Below are 24,734 nucleotides of genomic sequence, written 5' to 3'. Positions count from 1 at the left end.
ATAACATCCCTCCCAGGACAGTCGTGGAGTTTATGGGGTTGCACAGCACTTGGGCAGGTTTCTCTGTTACCCTTTTGGAGGCTGTGAGGACAGGCTTTGCAAAATCAGCCACTTGAGTTTATGCCGCCAACTCCTTCCGAATTCTGTGTTTGTCAGTGCCGTTGTCTTTTCCTTGCAGTTGCCATCCCTGGTGAATGTAATACCTGCAGAAACGATTAATATGGATTTAATAACGGAAACTAAACGAAGAGATGAGAATTAATGCAAGCTCTTTCATTCTCCTCCTTTCTTTCCTTGGGGGCACTTTCAGGTATAGTGAATGACAGAAGGCTCATGCGCAGGTCTTTGCGGTTTTCGTCTTTGTTTTTATTTCTTAAAACCACCTCCTTCCATCTACCCTAGTTGGAGGAGAGGGCTGCGACTCATGAGGCAAGGCACAGCAGCAGTGCTGGCTCCAGGGCGAGCTTATGTAGTTGACACCACGTCGTGTATGCTTGAACCTGGCTGATGCAGGTTTCCCAGGTCCTGACCCTCTCTGCCCTCCTCCTCTTCATCTATGTGGAGAGTCTCGAGCAGTGGCTAATTATATTCTGCTGCCTCTGTAAGGGACCGGGAGCGTGAACTCTCATGCTGTTTGTTTTTTCTTGTAGGCAAATATACCTAGTGGGTTTTGTTTACAGCAGCTGCTATCAGTATCTCTGTCTAATTTTTGAAGCCTGGGTATGGATTTATTGGAATAGACACTCAGTGTTTTAGCTGTGCTGTTCCCTGCTCTGCAGTCTTTGACAGTTCATAGAAACTAAACCGCTCCAGAGTCTATTCATTACTTGGATGAGAGCCCTGAAAGGATAAATTCAGGCTGACTTGGGAGATTCTGCATTTTTTCTGCTTTTTTTTTTTTCCCCCGTTGTTTTTCTGGTTGTCTGTGCTGGGTCTGCACCATAGCATGGCATGAGCAAACCCTGCTGCTGGAAGGGCTGCGCTTGGTTGCGTGGCAGAGGTGTACCTGCTCTCCTTACTGCTTCCCACGAGCTTTTGGGGCATTTTGTTCAGTTTTGCTCGTAGTTGGCAGGAGGCTCACACACATGAGTAGGGAGCCCTGTGCCAGCCGTGCTCTGGTGGTGGTTTGCATGCACTCAGCCCCAAACTAACACAAGATAATGGAATTTAGTTCAACCCCCTTTCATCGTGGTAGAAGCAAAGGTTTGCTATCTTTCACGTGCTGTGAGCTGAGCACCTGGGCTGCTGCTGCAGCCCACATGAGGCATGGCAATGTGCAGTTATCCACTCGTTTTGATGTTGGATTGGGTCCTGCAAATCCCAGGGAGTTTCCAGCAGGACCTGCTAGTCTGCTTCCAGCTCTGCCGCCAGCTGATAAAAGCACTGAAGCTCCGGGAGTGAGGCAGCATCTCGGTGATGGGACAGGAAAATAGGCTGAGAAATGCTGTAACCCTTTTCCGCTGCCATCACGCTCTCAGGATTGTGCTTGCAGAGATGAGAAATGTTGTGGGAATAAAGAGGGCTGCCACTGCTGCAAATCATCCTGACTGCCTAAGCACAGCCCCCACGTCGGTGCTTGTTTTTTAAAGAAAGCTTTTTTGAAACGAGTATTATAAACTTTTAAAGCCCTTCTAAATTCTTGCTCTCGTTCTTCCATGTGTTTCTTGTGCGGAATGAAATGGAGCAGATGAAGCAATACTTTATTCATTAGTGTCAGGACTGCATCATCCACAGGCACTTAGAAAATACAGCCAGGGAAAATGAACTTAAATCTGCAGGCCTCTTTGTGGTGGCTTTGCTACCTTCCACACAAGAGCATTTAACGGGCGGACCAAGCCCCTAAACCCCGCAGAACACGTGGGAAGCTGGGGGTCCCTCATTACGGGGTTGCCAAGAACCAGTTTGGAGCAGCCTTTCGGAAGTCTCGATTGATTTCCCTTTAATGACATCCTCTTCCCCGTTGGTTAAGAACCAAGTGAAACCAGTTGGAAGTTAGTGGTGGTTCTCATTTGTGTAATAGTGGATTTAAATCACCCCGAGCAAGCTGAGCCACGCTGAAGACACGAGGCCAAGCTGGTGCCTTTGTGCCCGGGTAGCGGCCCCTCTGCTCCATGGCTTATGAAACCTTGATAGTGGTTAGACAGACCCCATACCCTTCATGCTGGCCAAGCAGTAGCATCCCTTTCTGCTGGTCCCCTGCCTTTTTGCCTCGGTTCCTCTCTTACCTCTTTTCTTGTGTCTAAAGTTAAACGGAGACCGAACTTTGCCGCGGTGTCTGCGGTGCGGTGACCAGCGTCAGGACTTGGCGTTCTCCCTGGTGGAAATAAACCAGCGCTGGGTGGGCCCTACCGCTTTGATTGCAGTCATCTCACCAGAAGTTACTGCTCAGGCTGGATTATAGTGTCTGAGTCTGCTTTTTTCTTTTTTTTTTTTTTTTTTTTGCTGGAGACAAATACGGAGGTTTGTGCTCTTGGCTTTGCTCTCAGGATGAACATTTTCTTTTCTGAAATACCACCTCAGATAATGGCACTGGGAAAAAATGCAACATAAAACAGGTGCATAAAGACTATTATTGAACCAGTATACTTATCTGTAGTTCACAAAATGTCAAGTCAAGCCACCGGGTTTTATTAACAATTCTGACTGTGTTTTGTTAGAATTACAAATATTAAACTTTCAGAGGCTTTGGAACATATTGCCACTTATTTGGGAACTGCTTGAAGTAATACCTAGCCTTGTTTTTCATTCTGGTGAGTGAGCTTGTATTTTCTTTGTTATTTGGTATCGTAAAGCAAACATTACACTCCTCAGCAGGTAGATTTTTAATTTTTTCTGCTGTGCATATTTTTTCTCTTTTTCCTTTCCTCCTGTCTGTTCTTTCGAGATACTATATTTAATTTTTCCACTTCATTATTTCAAACATTGAATAGTGATTCATCTTTGCAGTGGCCTGTTCTGTGAACCACAATAGTTTGGGTAGAATAAAGAAAAAGGGCAAAAAAAGGGAAGGAAAAAAAAAAGACGGATCTGACATACACTGGATTGGAAAGAAGCCATCTTTTCATAACTCAAATTGCAAACATCTGTCATCGACTATATCAAACCTACTTTTAAAAAGATAATGTTTGTTCTTTATATAGTTCTAAAGGGCTGTGGTGCCCAATCAAAACGAGAGAGCAATGTTAATGCTGAAATAGCTTGAATTCAAGCAGGCAGCACTTGTCCCTTTTATTTTAATCTGAAATTTTAACATCCTCCAGATGCTAGTCTGTTAAATAATAACAATTGTTATATGACAGTTAACAGTCAAGTAACATTTTTTATTTTTTTGCCCTCGTTCACTCGATGCAGCTTTTTTTATGCCCTGAAAACTAACTGTTATAATAAAGGATTATACGTATATTTTTTTTTCCTTTTCTCTGCCTAAAGCTTTTTTACTCTGCCAGACAGAGTACTGCTAAGTCAGAGCAACCAATAAATGTCTATTGGATTATATTACAGGTTGGTCTAATAAAAGGTTAGAAGAATGAATGAGCAACTCTTGAAGCCACAGAAGCTGTAGTTGTGGCCAGAGCGAAGGCATTTCTGGCAGCGAACACTACACAATTATGATTTTGAATAAATATACGAGGCCTGAAATGCTCGTCACTTAAGTGAAGCACATGAAGATGGACTAGGTGCAAGAGCTGAGGGTCCGAGGGTGGGACCCAGAGTCCTGCAGCTCTGGCTTTGCAGAGGAGAAAGTTTAAGCAGAAGGGGATGAGCAGGTCTAGTTCCTAATAAACAGACATCACTATCTAAAAAATTCCCCTTCTCTTGGCATCCTTAACTAGCATGCACCTTGGACGGTTGCAGCAATGAAAGAATGTGCAAACGTGCTCTCAGAGCCTACGAGGGGATTGGGGATTTACCCGAACTATTTCAGGAGCTGCAGAGCACAGTGCTGGAGTTACACATCCAGCAATTTCTTGGCACAGCCACGTGCCAAGAAGCACCCAGCTCCCTTCGGCTGCTCTGGGTGCCGAGCAGACTGCAAAGGCTCCTCTCCAGAGAGGAGAATGCCGCCTGGAGAGGGGACAGACCAAAAGACTCATAGGTCTTTTTCAACGCCAATTCCTGAGATGACAGTGACTCAGGGGAGGTTTTGGTTTAGTCTAGACATGACCAAACCATAATGGAGAGCCTGGCATAAAGGGCTTGTTGGTAGCATGGTAGAAATCGTGCTGACATAAGAGCTGATTTTTTTTTTTTTCTGTTGAGCACTGAATTTATGGGAAATGCCATGGAGGTAAGGAACCATTGTAGGAGGAGGGGCCTGGACAGCTGGGCCACCTCTGTTTTAAATCTATTTTGAAAGATTTAGCAGTGCATTTTCTAGATATTCTACGGTAGCCTGGTCCAGCTGCCTGGTGTGTAAGGGTCTGCTGCAGGCAAGCTGGTGGGAAGAGAAGGGGCTGGTAACGGTAGGAAAACGGTGCTGGTAAACACAATCTTTTCAAAAGTAGGTTTGATATAATCAATGACATTTAAAATTTATACTATGAAAAGCTAATCTGATGAGAGTTAAATTCTTGCAAAGTGTAGACTGAAGGTCTGTGAGGTCGGTGACCTTCTCCTGAGCTATACCTACTGCCAGTGGACCTGTTCTTTGGTAGCAACATCAACAAAATCAGCTCCCCTAACTTCTTGCCCCATGTTCCCCTCAATGCACACAGTCTGAGCTCCAAGTTTCCCATCTTGGCCTGCTCCCCACCAGCCCTGACACTCAGGGTCTTCTCCAGAGGGCACAGTGCCAGGCCATGGCCATTTCAGCACGTGCTGGGAGTGCTTTGGGGGTCATGCTGGCTTCCTTGGGACCCCGGTGCACCTACAGTGGAAGCATTTTCATCCCGTGCTCATCCAGAGCAATGCAGCTCAGCTCTTCGCAGGACCAAGTCACCTCTCAACCCCTGAAGTGTCGGCACCAGCTTTACAACATGCCACCGGATTGTCTGAAGGAATGTGCGAACCCAAAGCACCTTGTGTATTTGCGAAGTTTTTGCAGGAGGGTGAAAAGGGATAATAATAGTTCCCGAGCCACTTCTCAGGTAGGGGAAGGAAAGGAGCGTTTCTCAATAAGGATCCATTAACACTGCTCCGGCTGACAGGCAGTGAAACACAGGAGGTAAAAGTCCATTCTTCTCCCTTCCCAGTCCTGTGATTTAAAATGTTTGAAGGCGCACTTCAGAAGCCGGGGAAGTAAAAGCCCCCAGTTGTGCCTGGAGACTCGGCAAAGGCCGCGGCGAGCGGAGGGGCTGCGGAGTGTTAATACAGTCCATCATTTTGTAACGAGCCCGATGTCCTTGTATGAGCTGTGTCAGGCTGTTGTCTGCACGCTGTCTTTGCTGATCACAGTAATCGGGTCATAAGAGAGGGAGAAGTAATAGTGCGTCTCTTAGCAACCAACCCCAGGAGAAAGAGAAAATTACTCAAACAGACTATCCAGCCAGGGAAGTAGAAAGATGAAATTTTCTGAAAGTCTGCTGGAAAGTGCTCAGGGACATAATTCTTTTATGTGTGAGATCCTTACAGGCTGAATCCAATGATATCAGGCACTTTTTTTTTTTTGTCGTCTTCCTGGTAAACTTTTATTTTTAATTGGCCTCAGAAAAACAGGGAGGGGGGGGAACCTTTAAAACAGAGACGTTCGGAGAAATAAGTAGCAGATTTTCATGTTATCTTTAACAATGCCAAGGAGAAAGGGTTGGGGGGAGGTCGGCACGTCTCATGCAAGACATGAGGGGAGCATCTTATCTGCACGAGTGCTTTGCATGCCTCCCGTGTCAGAGCCAGCCGAGGCACGCTGCTGTGCCTGCCGGCCCCGCGGTGGCATGCGCACAACAAACTCGGTGGGCCTCGCATGGGCCTTCATGCCCCGTGAGGGTCACGGGCTTTGTGCCGGCTGACAGATGGCTTTGGGGAGAGCCAGAGCCAACGTGCTTGGGCTGGGCACTCAAATGGGGCAGGTGCCGGCCAAGTCCATGCCCGGTACGGGCTCTTCCATGGAGGGGAAGGCCTCGGAGGCCTCCTCGTCCTCTGTGCTCTTTGGCTGACATTGGCCCCAGGGCTCAGAGGGGAGGGCAGTGGTGAGGGCAGTGTGGCAGTCATAATAATAAATTCTGTCATGTTGATTTGGTATACAGGATGGGGAGAAGCTCATAGGCTCATATCTTATGCTTTTAAAAGATATTTTTTTTCTCTCAGTAAGTTGCACTTCTGTAGTCAGCCAGCTTACGTCCTTCCTGATGGGGTATGCCACTGCCATGGCAAAGGGGACTGGGTCTGGAGTGGTCTGCCCAGCCTCACGAAGCAAGAGCATAAATCGAAGTGTGTTTAGTGGGAAGGTTAAGATGGTCGAGCCTCTCCCAGATTTGCAGTTACATCATTTAAGCTATTGAGGAGAAAGAATGTTTCTGAAAGCCTCGCTTTCCTCGCTGAAAGCCTGGCTCTGAAGAGACAGAGAAACTCTTGCATTTGTGGAGGAGAACAGATACTTCTAGGTGACTCATCCAGCCACAAATCCTGCCCTCCCTGTGGTTTTGTCTGCTTTTCCATCCCAACGCAGGTCTAGGTTGTGTGGAGGAATTGGCTCATCCCTCCATGGGATAGCTTGACTTCCAGAGACAGGTTAACCTGCAGATTCAGGTGGTTTGACGAAGGCTGCAACAATTCCCCCAAACTGGGGTCCTGGACAGTTGGTTAAAGGGTTTGGGCCAACCTCTGGGCTGCCAAACTCGTGCTGTTGTTGGTACCTGGCTTTGCTCAAGTACGTGTGTGAGAGATCTCTGGCTCAGCCTATGGATTGTATTGCAGACGTGTTCCAGCAGAGAATTGTTAAAGTTTCCTGAGATGAGGCTGACTTCAGCATCTTATCCTGGAAATAATCAGTGGAAGAGAGAGGAGAAAAAAGCAACCTTGCAGCTGTTCAGAATTAATAGCTTAGGAGCAACATCTACTGCTGTCAGGGAAAAGTGAGATAAGGAACAATATTAATTGTAACTGCTTCCAAACAAATCAGAGAGGCTGCTGCTTTGCTGTCTTGTCACGAAGAAGAAAGACTTTCTTCCTTAAAAGTTTAGTAATTGAAGAGTTTCCTTTGCTATTTTTAGGAGTGCCAGTAAGTGATGTTTCCTGGAAATTTTCCCCCAACTCTATAAATACCGCCCAGGGCCTGTAATGGTGACTCAGTTTGGGAAGTCAACACCATGCACTTCCTCAACGCAGCCAAGCAGCCCCCCAGGCAGAGAGCACAACTTCTGCAAAATGATTAATTCTGTATTGGTTTTTAAAACTGCAGTACAATTAAGCTCCTTCTTGTAAACTGCCTCCCTGCTGCTCAGGCTTACCCTCCTGCCATGTCAGAGGTGAAGGCACGGGGGCCTGGGGGAGGCTGAAGTGCACTTTGGGTCCGGAAATTTGTTTGTAAATGGTGTTTTGGTGTTTTGTGGTGCCATGGTGTCCTATCAGGAACGGGCTCATCGAATGGTTCCAACTGATGAACAGAATTGATGTTCCCAATCACCACCCCTCACTGTCCTGGGACTGAGGTTCTCCCACAGATCCTGGTTTTGTCATTGGGTCCTTTCCCCTCATGGTGTTTGACATCACTTTTTGCACTGGCTTTTTGTGCTCCATTTGGGCACAAATCGAGCCGTTTTGTAATTCCTTGTGTGGTACCCAAGGGAAAGCGGGACCTGGCTGACTGAATTCATTCTGCAAGTGTAGAAGGAAAATTACATTGGGAGCTCAGGTCTGACACAGCTGTCTTACGTGAAAACAAATTTATAAAGACAAGAGGCAACACATGAAAGAAGCGTGACCCGGGTAAAATCACAGCTGGCCTGCATCTCCTCTGATACCAGCCCAGACATGAGACCACACAGCCTTAACAGGTAACGTATGAGGTGTTGTAGTGCATTCGTCTTCTGCTTAGTCCATTCAGAGAGGCTCCATATCCTGATGCCTTAGATTTGGATTAAATTTGTAGATCCCATTTTCCTTGTTAACCCGTTCCTGCCGACAGTGGGCCTGTGGCGTTCAAGCCTCTAATCCTCCTCTGCAGCAGGACAGGCAGCTGGGTTTGTAACGTGAGAGAGTTACCTGATTGACTGCTCTGTGAGCATCAGCACTCAGCCTGCGTGGGAAAGAACAAGATGTGTGCCTTCGAGAGGGAGAAGTGACCTTGTGGCAGCAGAAGGGGGTCGGATGGGTGGATGTCCAGCCGCCAGATCTCTAGGTTTTGTTGAATTGTTCACTTCCCTCATTAGGGACAAGAGTCGTTTAGAGAGCTGCAGGAATGATTGGTTTGGCTGAGCCTGAAAACTCCAATGTATAAAATATTTCTCCGCGCCAGTAAATTGCTCTTGTTGGCCAGACAGAAAATACTTCAAACCTAGCAGCTAATCCAAGGCAGGAGCTGTGATGCATGATTACAGCTGAGCTCTTTTTCCCTGCAATCACTGTTGGATTTTTTTAAACAAATAATTGCTGAACCACCGTGTTTCCACTCTGAGTGTATGGTGCTTTCCAGAGGTATTCCTGAGACCAACTAATGGAGGATCCATTTTCCTTATTATTCCTTCTCACGTGGGAAGACAGTTATCTTCCTGTTTCTCATGTGATACTGTACACTTTGTACTCAGCGCTGCCTGTTTGTGTGTGTCCAAAAGCTCTTCTCTTGCTAATTATCCCTTTTGCCCCAGCAGGAATGTGTTGTGTAACTGTGGCAGGGAAACAAATAAGAGAGAAAAAAGTAAGCAGCGTGGTAACTATTTTGAGAGATGAGCTTTCGGCTGTCATGTTGATTTTCCCAAACGATACAGCATGTCCAGTACCTCCTGTAAGTTGACCATCCAGCATGGCATGGGGCTCCAGAGCGGGAATATTCCATTTTAAGACTCAGTTGGGTAAGACACGGCCTCGTGTTTGGTGGACACCGCCAACTATTTAAACGTTCAAGTGCTATGAATTCCACCTGTGAAACTGGAGGCGGAGGTAACACAAGTTGGAAAATCAGGGCCTAAATGTCAGGGCCTAAAGGTCACATTTTGCTGGCTGAAAGTGCAGTAGCCACCACAAACGTGAGTCTTCAGGAGGGGAATTGTGAGGCTCCGTATTTATTTGATCACTGTGTACCTGGCCAAATATGCTTAATTCACGCTATGTCCAGAGCTAGGATTTCTAACAAATTTGTCCAGCAAATGTGGTTCTGATCTTAGGAATCAAAGTCCTCTTTTCTCATTTATTTTTTTTTTCCTTTCCTTCTCGTGCTCCAAGAGCGGTGATGAAGGTTCTGGGAATTCGTTCGGTCACTGGGATGGAGTTGAAACCAGAGCTTTCTATTCTAGCGGTTTTGGCTTTGTCATGCCCAGAGCAATGAAAGCTCTTTGAGAGGAGCCGGAAAACTCATGAGGCATCAGAAGCAGCAGAAAGATGCATCTTATTTATATAAGCATTTAATTGCGAAATCTTTTGGCTACTTAGAAAAATGATTAGTCAAGTCTATTGGAAGGCAGAGAATGTCTATTTGTGGGGACAAGGGAAGGTTTGATCTTCTCAGATTTCCTACCTTTTTGTTTTTCCTTCTTCTCTATTGCAAATACTAAATGATTAAAACGGGGGTATGTTTTGAAAGGAAGATTTCTGAAGGGAGCTTGGAGGATACTGTGCTTCCCGTTTGTTGATGATTTCATACAGAACAATCGCTGTTTGCAAGTGGCTAAGAAATGACAAAGCATTTGTTTGTGGGTCCCCAAATTTTAGCATGGTACTTGTGAATAAAGTCTTTTTTTTTTTTTTTTTTTTTTTTCTGTTGTGCCTCATTCAGCGGTGCTGCAGGTGACGTTTCACTCTGACACTTGTGCAGCCCAGTAGCTGCAAAGTTAGGTCAGCGATGGCTCCTCTGAGTGGTTTTACATAAATGCAGCTGTCTGGACCTTGCAAATAAGTTTGTTATTTATGCACAAAGAAGAACTGAAGCCAGATTCTTCTTGTCAGGGCTGGCCCAGTACAGCTGAGAAGAGGCACAGCCTGCAAGGAGAAAACACTTTCAGCTTTAGCCAGTAGCTCCAGTTCGTATAGGGAATAATCTGCACTGGGACACAGATGTGTTTACTGTGAAAATGCCAATTTTATATCACAATATCTATGTCTTTTTTTTTTCTTCTATTTGTTAGAAAATAAGAGAGAATGAAGCTTTCTGTCTTTGATTAAATATATTCCAGTTAGGATTTGGAGGCTGTATCCCAGCAGGCTTATTCACATACTGTACTTCAGCTGTGGGCTTTTCTTAGCGGGGGAAAAGTTTGTTCCACAGTTAGCTGGCAAGTGGAGACTAGTGGCTGGTGAAGTCTCGGTTGAAGCTGTGTATTTTGTTGCTCTTATCTATGTTAGCAAGTGGAGTGGAGCACTACGTTATTTTCAGGTCATCCTAGTGACTCAGGTGAGAATCACAGGTCACGATTTTGCCTTCTTCAGTCGTCACATGCGAGCTACTGGAGTGCGTCTGTACCACCAGTGAGATCCTTCCTGAGCTGCTCACATCTTGTGACCAGTCGTAGTTACGATGCAGATGGGCTAGCGGATTTCTGTCGGTCAGCTGGCACACGGTCTCTGCTGGGGGTTTGGGAAGTTGCTTTGAACCCATGGGTGAAACCTGAGCAGTTGGACACGTTCTTTATCAGCATTGCTACCTGCTAAGCCAGGAACAGCTTCTCAGCCTTCATTGACACGTTGTCTGCTGCCTCTCATGGAGCTCGAAGTAAACAACCCTGTGTGGGATCAACAGATCATCTTTGTGGCATTTCTCGTCATCTAAACAATAATTCATTAAAAATTTAATGATCCTTTTGCTGTGTAGAGGAAAGAAAAAGAGAGCTGGCACCTTCCTTTAAAGTTTCTGCCTTTGGTATTGTTTGGTGATTTTTGTTTTGTTTTGGAGTTTTTTATTTTGTTTTGGAGGAAATCGAGTTGATAAACTGAAAGAAGGCTGTGTTATTACAAAAGCCTGAGTGCTTCTGAGAACATTTAAAACAAGGATGACTAGAAATGACCTTTCCATCCTGGAGCGAACTTTGAGTGTGTTCTCCCTTTGGCATTTCTAATGATAGACTTTCCATCTGGTCTTTGCTTAAAAGCTAAGATGCAACTTGTGTTTTTTCACATTAAAACTGTGCATACTCTAAAATTAATCCTCTTGATCATTTCACTTCAGGGAGAGGAGTGCAGAAAGACTGGGAGTATTTGCTTATTTTTAGCAACTCCATTCAGGCCTTCTAGAAGCAGATCCCTATTGTCTGAAACCAAATAGTTTCTGATCTGGGGGAACCCAGGATTTTCCTGTTTGGATTTGGGGAGATTGTACCATTTAGAGGAGATTTAAAAGAAAATGGAGAAATGTCAGGGCCCCTGGTGGGGTGCGTGATCTGGATCAGTGGAAGGGATTTGTGGTCACATTAGCCACCCCTGGCAATACTGTCATACTGTCATTCCTAGGACACAGATTCTCTGGTCCCAGTTTTCTGTACTGATTCCCCAGAACTGAATGTGCAAGAGTGAAATCCCAGTAAATGGATACTTTGGGAAGAACTCGGGATCTCCTGGGATGTACCAGAGCAACCATTCAGCCTCATTTCAGCAGAGGCATTGGGGAAAGTACATAAACTCATCCTTTTGCTTAGCAAAGCTTTTCACCAAATGCCTAATTTGATACATGCTTTTTGAGGTCCCATGGGACATCACATTTAAGCATGCACTTGAACTTCTGCGTGTAACTGAGTCTGTGCTGCATGCTAGCACGTGCATGAGCGAGTGGAACATTTCTCTGAGTCACGTGTAGGAACATCGGACACCAGATTTGTTTTTTTTCTCCCTGTGACACAGGTCATTACTGAATACGTTCTCTTTTTCTCCCTCTCTTTCTCTGTTTTCCTGCTTCTTCCTTCTATTCAACCAAGTTCCTCAGAAATAAATGGAAGGGGAAGATTACTGGTGAGACATCCATTCCTCAAGCGTTGTTCTGGTGGGAGCAGCAGAGCATAAGCCTATTAGCAAAGCCGTTTTTCTATCAAAATTATATATGGGGTGTGTGCAGAAAACACATATTTCCTGGGCATCAGGAAGGCTCCGCAGAGGAGCAGAGGTTGTTTGGGGTTCTCGGCAGATAGACACTCTGCTGAGGGATTTGGTGTTTTGCTGCAGGTTCATCTGGTGACCAACTCTATTAAAACAATGGAAGGGAGAAAGGATGTTCAAATAATGGAAGAGAACAATTCTGGCACACGTAGCTTCCTCTTCATAAAGCTGCTTTTCCCTCGAGGCAATATATCTTGTGTGTTATGGGAAGGAAATCTTACAGTATAAAAGGAAGTCTGAACTGTTTACCAATGATTTTAGAAGCCTAGAAGTTGTATTCCTTTTATGAAGAGATAATATGGGTCCTGTTCCAGTATTTCAGGGAAGCTTTTTTAAGATGCATCTCCAGAAATAGAACTATGGGGATAGTTTCTTTGAAATAATATTTGTATGTGGCTTATGTTAATATTTCTGGAACCTCAGGGGATGTAGGCTCAGCAAAATGAAGGTGTTCACAGAACAAAAGCAACAGAGAGACGGTGTCTTTAGCCTGTGCTGCTCGGCACACAGGACGCCGGAGGATGGCTCCAAGTTTCAGGGGATGTCTGTGACATAGGTTACAGCAGTCTCAGGGCTGTCCTCGCTCCGCTCTCCTGCGAGAGCTCCTGAGGGGCTGCTGTGCCTCCAAGAATAGCTGGCACGTTGCAGTGCTCTAATTACGCCCGTTTCCCCACCGCATCTCCTGCACGGGAACAGCGAGCCTTCTGCAGGCTTTGTCGTGCAAAAGCTTTCTTACAGCTCCCTGCAGAACAAGGTAAGAAGCAGGGTCCGTCCAAAAGTTTGCAACCTTTTATGCCCTCTCCGGTGCTCTTCTGTCTTCGCGTTCTCCTCAACTAAAATACAGGCATGGGAAGAGAAAGTGGCATTGATTTTTTATGATCAGCACAGATGGTGAAGTCCAGATTGCTGCAGTGGGCTTATCCAAGTAGGGATGTTTTGTGCAAACCCGAGCTGAAAAACAACAAACAAAAAAAGGGGGAAAAAGAGGCTGTACCGATGCAACTGACTGCATCACCCAGGATCCTTTGGAAGAATTTCTGCGTTTTCTGCAGAGTACGTAATTGAAGGGAATTTTTGATAAAGGCTAAATTGTGTACGGGCATGAAAAATTCAGCAGGGAATTTAAGCCATTTCCAAACCACATGAAACATTAAACGTTTCACTCAAGAATAGCTTGAAGATGGCATGCATCATCCCAAGCTTTAAGCAGTCATCTGCTTTTTCTCTTGCAAATGTTAGATATATAGGAAAGAGGAGCCAAAGCAGATTTTATCTTCTTTCTCCTGAGGAGTGCAGAGCCATTGCTTAGAAAAATTTTGCTGGCTGACCTGACACACACCTTTGTTTACCCGTCTTGGCCAGGTGATCTTAGCTGCAACATTTTCAAGAGCTAGGGGAGCAGATATCAACTCTGCAATCGCAGCATGCCATTCTCTGCCTGTGATCAGATCCAGCCCTGGGCTCTCATCTGAGTGGCTCTCAAATCAGCCATTTAAATCCACTGGAGTTACAGATTTTAATCAAGCAAGATGCTAATCACCATGGCATAATGTGATATATGTGACCTGATAAGGATGTAGGGTAAATCACACAGTCTCTTGAAAGCAGAGAACATTGTTTCTTCAGTGATCTTCAACAGCCACATCTAAGTTTGGCTTAGATGTGGTACTGGGTTTTAAATCTAGGTTATGTCACTGTTTCTAAATTCAGAATGCTTTCTTTGTATAGAAAGACAAATATTGGCTAATTTCAGATCGTTCTTAGGTATGTTTTGATTACTTTGTGTTTTTTTTGACAGGCCTGGTACTCAAACATTCCGTGTTTTCTATTTAAATGGGGTTATTCTTCACCTGGGTGTCTTTCATCAAAGAAACCTGACTATGATTCTTTAAACCCTCTAGGATTGAGCTTCACTTTTGGAATGACTACAAGAAACTATAAAGCAGTCACCTTGGATGACTGTGTGCAGCAACTCATGCATTGCAGGATTGCAGTGACATTGTTGAGGGGAGAAATCTGATGCTGTGAGTTTGCAAAACCTTCTGTCGTTCGGTTTTGTTTAGGAAACCTGGTTAGTGCTCTCCAAAGCAGCATGGTTGTCTCTTCTCCTCTAGGCAGACACCAAGATTAGGACTCAAGTTTGTCTCCCTGTGCCCAAGGCGGTCCTTCGAGAAAGCTTTGCACCCTTAAAGATTTCCACATGCGCTCTTACCATGGCACACAGCACACTTCCTCATTCTATGCTGCAAAAACAGCATGCTGGCAAGCAGCAGCACAGCCTTTTTGTTATTGCACTTGCAACTGGAAAAAGGCAAGTGAGTAGTGCTAGCCCTCAGCTCCAGGCACCGCAGAGGCTGGGGGGAATCTAGACCAAAGGCTGGGTAGTGTAGATGCAGCCGGTCTGCTACAGAGAGCACTAACCTTGAGCAGTGCTGAAGTAAGGCAGCCCAGAACAGCAGGCCCAGGAGGTGCTTTTCTCTTTGTCATGGATCATGGAGACAAGAGACATTGACTGCAAAGGTCTCAGAGCCTGGGGAGACCATGCTCATAAACAACTACGAATTACATATGTTCCATGATTTATCATACCATCCCAGCATATTGTGCATCTCTGTCCATTAAAACAATTCCCAAATGAAGCCCCTGCTTGGGCTCTCCGTGGCTTTTTGTGCTGGCTGGTGATGTGGAACTGGAAGATGCTCTCCCTCCTGCAGCATCTTCTGTCTGACGGAAGAAAAGGTCCACCCTTGGAGAGTCTTCCTGATGCAGGGCTTTGTGTTTGAGGGTGAGATGGCCCATCCACTCTTCCCCTGTGCTGCTAAGAACTCCTCTCCTTCCCCTTCACTGCTCCAGACGAGCACTTCAGGTAGCACAGGGAGACGTGTGCGTTACAGAGAATAACGTGGTGCGTGTCACTGCAGGCATCGGAGGTCTCAAAGTACAATAAAAGGAGTGTTTTGTGCTCCTAGAAGATTTATCCTCTTCAGTTGTTCCCTGAGCACACACTCAAACAATATATCTATTTTAATTGTTTTCTGAGAGGTTATTAATATTGAAGTGGGGATTTAGATTGAAGATCAATCATCAGCTGAAAAGAATGGATTTGTGCTTTCCTGCCGCAAGGCTGGGAGAGAAGTTAGGGTGGAAGAAAATCGAGAGAGATTCTCCACTTAATTTAACATAATTCTTTTCCCAAAATTGCCCAAGTAGCAGCTCTGAAGGAAAACCAAACCTCAGAGTGAAGATTTCAGAAGTCCAGCCTTGAAGCTGTGGCAGTATGCTACTACAGTTTGTTATCATTTTTTTTCCACAACATTTTTCTACGAGAATAAAAATCTCTGGCATTTCAAAGAAAACCACAATCTTTGCAGAAGATTTTAATTTTCTTCCACATTTTTCCTTTTAACAATATCCACAAGTATTTCAGTAATTCATTTTCTGTAGCCTTGGTTAAAGATAAAAGTTTTAACTCAATCTGAAAATGATCTCACCCAGGTTTCCCTACACTAAATAATTGACCTGGCTTTTGGTGCGGTGTGTTTTACTGCGAGGGCCCCTTCGCAGTTCCTGCCGTTTCCCTGGGCTGGTGCCAGACCCCAGGACTTGTTCTCTGGAAGGGAGGCACCTTGTGCTGAGCAGGGTCACAGCAAAGCTGGTTGTGTGAGTGACTGCTTTCTCAGAACGGTCAGAAGTTGGAGTAACTGCAATATCGTGGCCATGGGCATAGGGAATGCAAGACGAGAGATGTGTTTTCCCCCAAACTGGCACAGGAACCATAGTGCTGGCATTTATGGCCTGCTGTTGTTTGCAGAATAGGCAGCGTGCTTGGGTCAGTTTAGGGAGAGAATTTTAGTGTAATGGGTTTTAGCAGTGTCATGAGTGCCAATATCATCGTCATCCTGGTGATGTGCCTCTAATGTGCCATTTCTGTGCCTCTGGCATCCACCTCTGCTTTTTTGCAGCTTTCAGAAGTGCCCATCAGGGCTGAGTTCTCTTGCATCCATTTTCTGCACCGAGCAAGTCCTCCCTTCCACATTTTAGCATCCTCCCGATGGGAAGTGGCACAGAGGTGTGCAATTGCTCTCTCTGCTCTTGTTTTACCTACCATAGTGCTGGCACTGACCAGCAAGGAGAAAGAGGGAGCAAGGGGATACTTGGTAGAGGATTTTGTGGGATATAGAGAACAGAAATGTAGTTATTTATTTAAAAAGTCAGTTTAGCAGTTTGCTCCTGAACTAGAGAGGTCCGTGAGCTGCCAGGAGGCCACTATAAGTGATGGTCAGTTACTTCGCTGAATTATGTAAGAAAGTATAAATTTTAAAGCATTTCTTCTTAAAATGTGGTGATAACTGCACGTATAAGTGTGTATAGTATCTTTGGGGTGCTGGGTAGTGATCACTGGTTGAGAAACAGTGTGGATCAGTGCTTTATGGTAAAATTGAGCTCAAAGAAGAGAGCCTACATCATACTTTGTCCTCTGCTTTCCATGCTATCCAAAAGTACTGCAGAGAGGGTGTAAAGCATCTCCCGATACCTCCTTTATTTTTTACATCTGGTCATAATCCCATTTCTCTTCCATGATCTAGCCAGATCATGTGTGACGTTGCCAGCAGGAACTGGCAAAAAGAACCAAATCCATCCATGAGAAAAAACACCACTATGGGTAAACATATTTTTATGTATATTTATATGTATTTATAAATATAAATTTGTATTTATATATGGAGATTTGGAGCATTAGTTACTTACTTTGAAAGAAGAAAATAGAAATGATTTCTGTTTATCCAACATTTGATTTTATCTTGAATAATCTTCAAGGATTAAGGATGTAATTTATTATTCAACTGTTACACTGGTGAATAAGAAGCAAATTCATTTTATATCGCAAAGAAAATCTAGCAACCTTTTTCTGCTCCCCAGTAGCATTGACTAATTGCAGCAGAAGGAAGAAAGCCAGTGCTGTTTGTGCTGCTGAAGACAGTGAAGTGAGCTAAGGCATATCTGATAAAGACACGAGTTCTGCTTTAGTCTTTCCAAGTGTGGATGTTTATGAGAGTTACACGGGGAGGGGTGGGAGGGAGGAGGGAAGGAACTGAGGGAGCCAGTTTGAAAATCAGCTTGTGTTCTCTTCTTCAGTTCATCTGTGAGAGCTGTCCAGGCGTTTCCCACTTGGTGTTTTTGTTCCACTCTATCAAGCCAGTGGCAGCACACTCTGTGAAGAGGATGCCTCGCAGGCAGGTTGACCCCATCACCCAAGGAAGTGCTCTGGCTACAGCAGGTTTTTTTATTTTCTTTTGGCTCTCTCTTTCGCATGCTGGGGGAGCAGGATGGATCCAGTGCCTCCAGATGTTCCGCAGCACGGGCCGCTGCTGGCTCCAAGGCTGCAACATGTAGGGTTTCCTCGGACCATTCAGATGTCAGTCCACCCCCAAAGCAGGAAAACAACACGAAACATACAAACAAACAAACAAAAAGCAATTAGAAGCAAAGATAAGTCCAAGATTGCTTAAAAACTATTGGCGGCAGCTTCCGAAACTTGAGGAAGTCACTTGGCAATAAAGAGCTCTGGGAGGTAGCTTTCCTGATCTGCACAGTGTCTTGTATTTCATCACGAGGCACAGAGAGGGTTTGACTGGTGATAAGAAAGGATGCGTCTGAAGGATGCTGTCCCCAGCTTCCCCGGCTGCCCACTCGGGGCAGAAAGCTGACCCGTGGCTCTTTGTGCCGAAAAAACAAAATTTGTTTTGATCGGGCCACGCAGCCGCAGCCAGAGAGAACGAGCTCTTACCCAGCGATATAACTCATTTTTTCAACTCCTTCACAACAGCCTCCTTTGTAAATTAATGCCTGTGTCAACTCCTGTCAGGCACTCTTAGCAATGAACAAACGAGTTTAACACCATCATCTAATAAACAAATAGATAACCCCTTTCGGTTTTGTTCTGACTAAGGCAGCGCTTCCCTCGCTGAGTTGCTTCGTGGACCTTTTGCTGCTCCAAGGAGCGGGATGGTGTGCAGGAATGCGGCGTGTGTCCCCTCTGAGGATAGGGTTTGGTTTTCTGCCTTAGATGCCCCGATTTCCAGCCTATTTCCAGTTGTTTGTGTTGAAATCTTTCCATCTGAGCAGGCTGTTTTCTGTCATTTTTTAAAATCGTTTGGAACTATTTTTGTCCCCGTTTATTGGACCTGAGCAGCTGCAGCTCCAAGTGGGATCTTGTTGTAGTAGTGACCAAGCAGGACAGGCTTCCCTCCACTGAGCGTGTTTGTAAGGATAGGAAAAGGATGGCTTTGTGAGCCTGTGGACCGAGGCACAGCGGGGCTAAGGAACGTGCCCTAAGTCCTGAAAGAAGTCTGCAGTGAAGAGTGGTACCTGGAGCTTCTCGGTTAATCCTACAGCTCTTCTTCCTCCCTCTGTTTTAACACAGATTTTAATTAACATTTCACAGTGCCACGGGCTGTTTCTTGCAGTGCCTCAATAAGCCTTAGTAAAGGACGGGTTTATTTTCCTGAGAGCTGAGCTCTGGTACCAGCTGACCTCATCTCCGTGCAGACACCGGTGTCACGGAGATACCCGCTAGGTGTAACGGCACGCGTGGGAGCAGAACTGCTCCGTTTGCATGGCGTTCAGAGCACATGCTGTCGAGGTGAGCAAAATATCTGATCCCCACTGCAGAGAGGTCGGCGGGGGACGTTAGCTGGAATGCTTTGTCCCCACAGTCACACGGAAAAACGACTTGAAGAATCAAAACGCAGCCGTGTGTAGATGTCTTTGTACTTGGTGGCATGTTTCATAAGCATACGGCGTGTAGGATGATGGGCTGATGTGCACGGGGGACTCAAAGAAGCTTTTGCTTTCACCTGCCTCCCCATACACCCATATCCTTGGGGCGCCGAGGCTGCGTGGCTGGAAAGGGTGGCACGCCTCGGTGTCTGCAGCCACAAGCTGGCTGAAAACGCAGCCTCATCACACAAGTGTTGTTTTCATGATGAGGGGCATCCAGTGCGGTGAAGCAGCTGAGATTTTGCATAATTTGGGGAACTGAGCCCTCGTTTCCTATCCCTGTGCTAATTACTGCCTTTGCGGGTGTTTGAGAGGGAGTTCAATGAGTTCTAACGTGAACCAAAGAAGGGGGGGATTTTCCCCACCGGTGACCAGAGCCGGGATGAAAGATCTGTGTACACAACACCAAAAATAGCAGCTGTCTGTGCTAAATCAAGTTGTTTGATAAAAGCTGAATCATTTGAAGGAGACTTGGTCTGGTGTGCCAGCTTTGCTCCTTGTAGCGGTCACGCCACGCTGAAACCTTTCAGCTTAGGGGTCCAGCTCCTGTCCCAGTGGCTATGTGGCTGTGCTACCTGCTGATAAACCCCAGTTACTTCTTGAAAGGTGGAAAAAGCAGCTTTTGGGCTACCATCTCTGCTCAGACCCGAACGTCAAAGCAGCCAGATTTGGATCTCCCCGCTGGCACTCGCCCATGCAGCTCCCCTGTCCCCAGCAGAGCCTCATCTGCTGCTCCTGCGAGCTGTAGTAACTTCTCCTTGCTCTAGTAACGCTGGAAGAAGGCCAGAGCGATTCCAGCAGAGCTATTTTGGATTTGTGCTTGTAGGAGGAATTGTACCTGGAGGTTTTAAGTTAATCGCGCGGTCATTTTTCCTCTGTATATTTAAACACAGAAGTTAATTAACATTTGAAAGTTTCACAGGCTGCTTCTTTTCATTATCTCAGCGAGCTGTAGCAAAAGGCTGCGTGACAGGAGGCTGATAGCCTGGCTGAAGTTGCGCAGGTGGGAGAAATGCTGGGGAAATGTTTCTATCAGATCCCAGGGGCTCGGGCAGTTGGCCGATGGGATGGAGGATGGGGTGAGGAACGCAAGCTGCCATGGTACACATTGCCTGTTGACTCGTCGTGTAGTAAACAGAATTGCCAAATGATTGTTGGCGTGTTTTTTTTATTTGAAGGGAATATTTTAAGCAGGACTGCGATTCATAGTCCTGAACTGTAGGGGACTAATGTTCCTGTTCTCCAGCTGGGAGAAACTAATTCAACATCTTGTGTTGTAAACACTCACTCATTTTAACTGATTACACCTCCAATGTTCCTCAAATCACTAAAATTACTAATTGCTATTCCTTACACATCAGAGAGTGAATCCTGAATAATTAACCCCAAATAAAATTAGATGAATTGGCCCTTTTAATTAGAATCCCTGCTGCTGTTTGTTCTGAGCTTCCTTTTCTTACTGTTAAGAGACTTTTAGAATGATTAAAACTGTTTAAGACTTAAACAGCCAGTGACCTTTTAATACAATATAAATCCATAAAAGCAATATTTCAGCTAGCAGGTGGTGAAGTAAATTTTTAGTGCAACTACCTGACAGATTCAGTATTCCTTTTTTAAATGCTAAGAATAAAATTAGCCAGTGTGTTATGTTTTGTTTTTTTTTCTTTTTTCTCCCCCTGCTTATTAATACAGTAGCTGATTAACAAAAGTAGTTCAAATGGTAGAGTGAGTAATTGGTAAGAAAATGGTCGTTTGAGCAGTGCTTTGGGTTGGCTTTATTTTGTACGTGGCAGGTGAATGCGGTGTAATTAAGTGGGTTGTGTAGCTGGTGTGTAATGGTGTGGCTGTTCCCCTGTACCAACACGGTGCCGAGGACCACCTGGGCCATGGCTCTGACCAAAGATGTGCCAGCACAAAGCATGATTTTAATCGTGTGTTTTCCTCGTCCAGTGATGGATGTTAAATGCAGATGTTACAGGAAAAGGCAGCATGTCAATGTAAGGCGTGGTGGCACCTACGAGTCACCGTGCCATATCGAGCTGACGTTTTCTGTAAAAATTCCGCAGTGTGGCTTTTGCAACATGAAATTTTCCAGAGCACTTTGCAGTGCTGCAGGATTCTGCAGGGCTTCCCAGTGCCTGTTGTGGGATACAGGTCAATGGGTGCGGAGAGAAATTCACGGTAAGCTTAATCAAAGGGATTTTAGCCCTGATGGATTAGGTTCAAAGTGTAAATCTTAATTGTTTCACCACAGATCACCCCCAAATTTGGCTTTCTGCAGTAGAAGCTAAATATTTGACCGGGGAATGGAAGATGACTGCATCTGCTCAGCTGTTTGGAGCAGAAGAGAAACGCGTCAGTGGGGGTTTGCTCCATCACTGCCTGTACTCTGCTCTCTGGGTCCGGTGGGGAGCTTGGTTTTTCAGGTGATTCAAACCAATTCTGAACCAGCCTCAGAGGCAGAAATGACGAGAAAGGGTTATTTTGGTTTGGAGGAAGAAAAATGAAAAACATCTGGGCATATCGTCTTCAGATGTCAGCCAGAGATCTGGGAACGCCAGTGTGAATCCTGTTTTGTTGCTTGATAGATTTCATTAAGTTATTGTTCCAGGGAAAAATATGATGTTTTGCTTTTGTGTGTTTCCGAGGGTTTTCCCCCAAACAGTCTCTTCTTACTGAACATGTGAGATCATCTTCGTGTCTAGAAGTTTCAAAGCTGCAAATCTTGATGTCTAAACAACTGTGTCAGTCGATGGGGGAGGCAATTACTGTGCTGCAATTCATTTGCTGACTGGCAGATGCATCTCCCTGAAAACAAAGGCTTGAGGCAGATGAGTCTGATCCTGCAGAAAACTTCCGTGCACTTAGGAATTCAAAGGTTTGCCTGCGAGTGAGAAAGGTGCTTGGTGCATGAAACAGGATGTTTGTTTGTGTTTGTGTTTTTTTTTTTTTTTTTTTTTCTCAGCTTGTACTCAGCTTTTTTCCTCCTTTTCTCCCCCAGATGAAGACCTGTTCCTTGCAAGTCATCTGTAAACCGTGCGCTGTTCGGGACCCAGATTTGACGGTGTTTATGTGTTTCCCTCTGTGCCTGAGGGATTCGTAGAGCAATGCCAATAACAATACAGGAACAGCTCTGCCTCCTGCCTCAGGGAGAATTTGCTCCCGTGAGCTCGCTGGGAGGAGGACAGGGTCCTACGGCCGTGTGTGGGAAAGAGGAAAGTGCAGTGGCAGGATAAATAACTAAAGCTGTGAAGGAGGAAAGTCCATCTGTTCACAGAGGACCAGGAAAAGGCCAAACATCTGCAAGGTCCCCCCAGTTCATCACACATCTGCTTTCTGCTTCCCAGTCCAAACCCTTCCCGGTCGCCAGCAGCTTATCAGCCGCGGAGGAGAGAGGCAGCAGAGCTGGGCTGGGGTGCGGTACAGCTGCCTCCTGCTCCAGAGAGAAGTGTTTTCTTCCATACTCTTAAAAAGAGCTCTTCTCATTGTTTCTGTCCTTTCACTCTTTTTCTGAAACCTCTTGCCAATGTTTTTTTCTTTGGGGAGCAATGGCTCTTCCAAAGTGGCAAAATGGTATTTGTTTTGAAGTTGTGACAGCGATTGTTATTTTCCCCCTCAGCCTTCTGCTTGTGCACAAACCCCGGCCCTTCCCTTATCTCATCCCCTTCACCCCGTTCTCTCCATGGGTTTGGCTTAGGTGGATTGAAGGGCTGTAATAAAAGCAGCACGGCTTGGCAGGGAGGTGAGGCTTTGGAGCTGGGGCTAACTGGAGCGACAGCATCTCAAGTGTGTATTCCTGGGGAAGCGTGCATCCGCTGGAGATGAATTTGTTTGCAAAACCACATTGGTTGGTTGAAGGTTCGTTTTCAAAGCAAAGGACAGAAGTTTACATAGCACTCAGACATCCCAGCACTTTTAGAATGAAACACTTAAGATGTTCATTTCAAAATATTTCTTCCTTTGTTTCTACTCCGTATTGAATTTCATATGATGTGAAATAAAAGGTTGGATTAATTATAGAGCAAAAAGGAGATACTGCAGATGTTATTGTGCATGTATTTTTTTTAAATCAGTCTTGAACTCTGCCATACAACGAGCCAGTAGGTTTCATAGGATTTTGTCTATTGGAGCAGCATGTTTGTTTTAAATTAGTTTTCAGTGTGTTGTTTTCAAGCTGTCTTGGAGCATCTGTATTTGGGACAGTTCTTTCTTAGGGATTCAGAAGTGGGGTTTTTTGTTTGTTGGTTGGTTGGTTGGTTTTTTGAATTCTAGCCATGCTCACTTTGGGGAAACTGGGAAGAAATTGCTTTCCTGGGAAATAAAATCCTTAAAAGTTCCAGGGGGACTTTGTGCCTTTTGGATAGCTCGTGGCTTTAGTAGATTTGCAGTAGAACAGGAAATCTTTTTGGGGCTGCAGACCCAGCTTGCCCTGTGGTGGCTCAGCCCTGGGCTTTCATCCTCGGCATGGGGAGCCCCAGGGACTGCAGGTCACTGGGCTTCGGTTCAGCACCTCTGTGAGCGGTTTGGTCACTGGGGATGGTGCTGGGGGACCCATAGCTGGGAGCTGGAGTGATGCTGGGTCAAGGAGACAGCTTGTGTTTCCACACAGAAAGGGTTAAAACCCTCCAAAAGCCACAGCTCTGAGCTATGTGAAATACAACACTTTATTCACTTATCTTAAACTTCCATCACAGATGCACAGAGGAGAACCAACAGTAAACAGCTCTGCTTGCAGCATAAAGCTTTATGAGAGGAAATAAAAATATACCAAAGTGGTCCAAATTACAGGTAGCTGCCTCCCCAGGAGCCAAATCCAGTGCTAATGGCAAGCTCCTTTTTTTTTTTTTTTCTTCCCATCATTAGGAGGTGCTTTCAGAGCCTGGTGTCCTGCTGCCTGCGCTGCTCTGCCCATGTTTTCTCCTTCGTGCTCCCACCTCCTCAGATGTCCTGTAGGAGAGGTCTCCCAGCTCTGTGCAAAGCTGGATGGCTTTGCAGCCAGTGTGCTGCTTTGTACTTGTATTTACACATCGACGTTGTCAGAACTTTAAGACAAAGCAAATTTAAAGTGGAGATATTTTACACATCAGCCCCACATACAAAGCCTCCTCGGAGCTGAAGGAGGTGGATGCTTCTGGGTTTGCAACTGGCCCATCCTTTCCTTGGCTGTTGTCACTGAGGACAGCCTCTGATTTTCCCAGCAACTCCTTATGTGAAGCCATGAGGTCCCTATAAGAAAGGGAAACGCAAAGAGGGTGGTGGGCTGGTCTAGAGAACATCATTTTTGAGCTGGTAAAACAAAAAAGCACGTTGGGCTCCATGAGCAGTTGGAGACGAGAGGATGTTGGCTCTCCTGGGCCCAGCTGCTGTGAGCCTGAGGAAGCTTGTAGGAGGTTGGAACTGGGCTTGGTGCTGACCAGGGGGTTAAACAGCCTCAACTCGAGCCCCGAAGATTTTGGGCTCCAGCCCCAGCCCTCTGAGTATCCTCTCCAGCAGGCAGGCAGTCCTGACGTGTAGTCAGCAGCTGATGCGGTCTTTAGAGTGACCAAAACCAGCTGGCGTCATTTGGCACAGGAAAGGAGTGAACTGCTTGGGATCTGCTGCCAGGCTGGATGTGGGGCATTCGGTAGTGCAAGTTTTGCAGCCTCCTGTAACGCATTTAAAGGAGAGGTGAGTTTTGGTCTGGGTGCTGCTGCCTCCAGGCTGCTGCGGGTTCCGAGGACCCCTAAGCAATCTGAAAGTGCTCCTGAGCTGTCACGGCCATCCCCTGGATCAGCAAGGGATGC

At 45.7% G+C, this 24,734-nt stretch overlaps 1 protein-coding gene across 27 annotated transcripts in view; it reads left to right on the top strand.

Moving 5' to 3' along the window:
- The window catches only part of LPP (LIM domain containing preferred translocation partner in lipoma), a 381,557-nt gene that overhangs the window by 169,610 nt on the left and 187,213 nt on the right, over nucleotides 1-24,734 (top strand). The gene's annotated exons all lie outside the window — the stretch shown is intronic.

The sequence above is a fragment of the Aythya ferina genome (assembly GCF_964211825.1).
Source record: "Aythya ferina genome assembly, chromosome: 9".
Classification (NCBI taxonomy): domain Eukaryota; kingdom Metazoa; phylum Chordata; class Aves; order Anseriformes; family Anatidae; genus Aythya; species Aythya ferina.
Note: the sequence above shows the minus strand (reverse complement) of the source record. Positions and strands in the feature narration are given on the sequence as shown.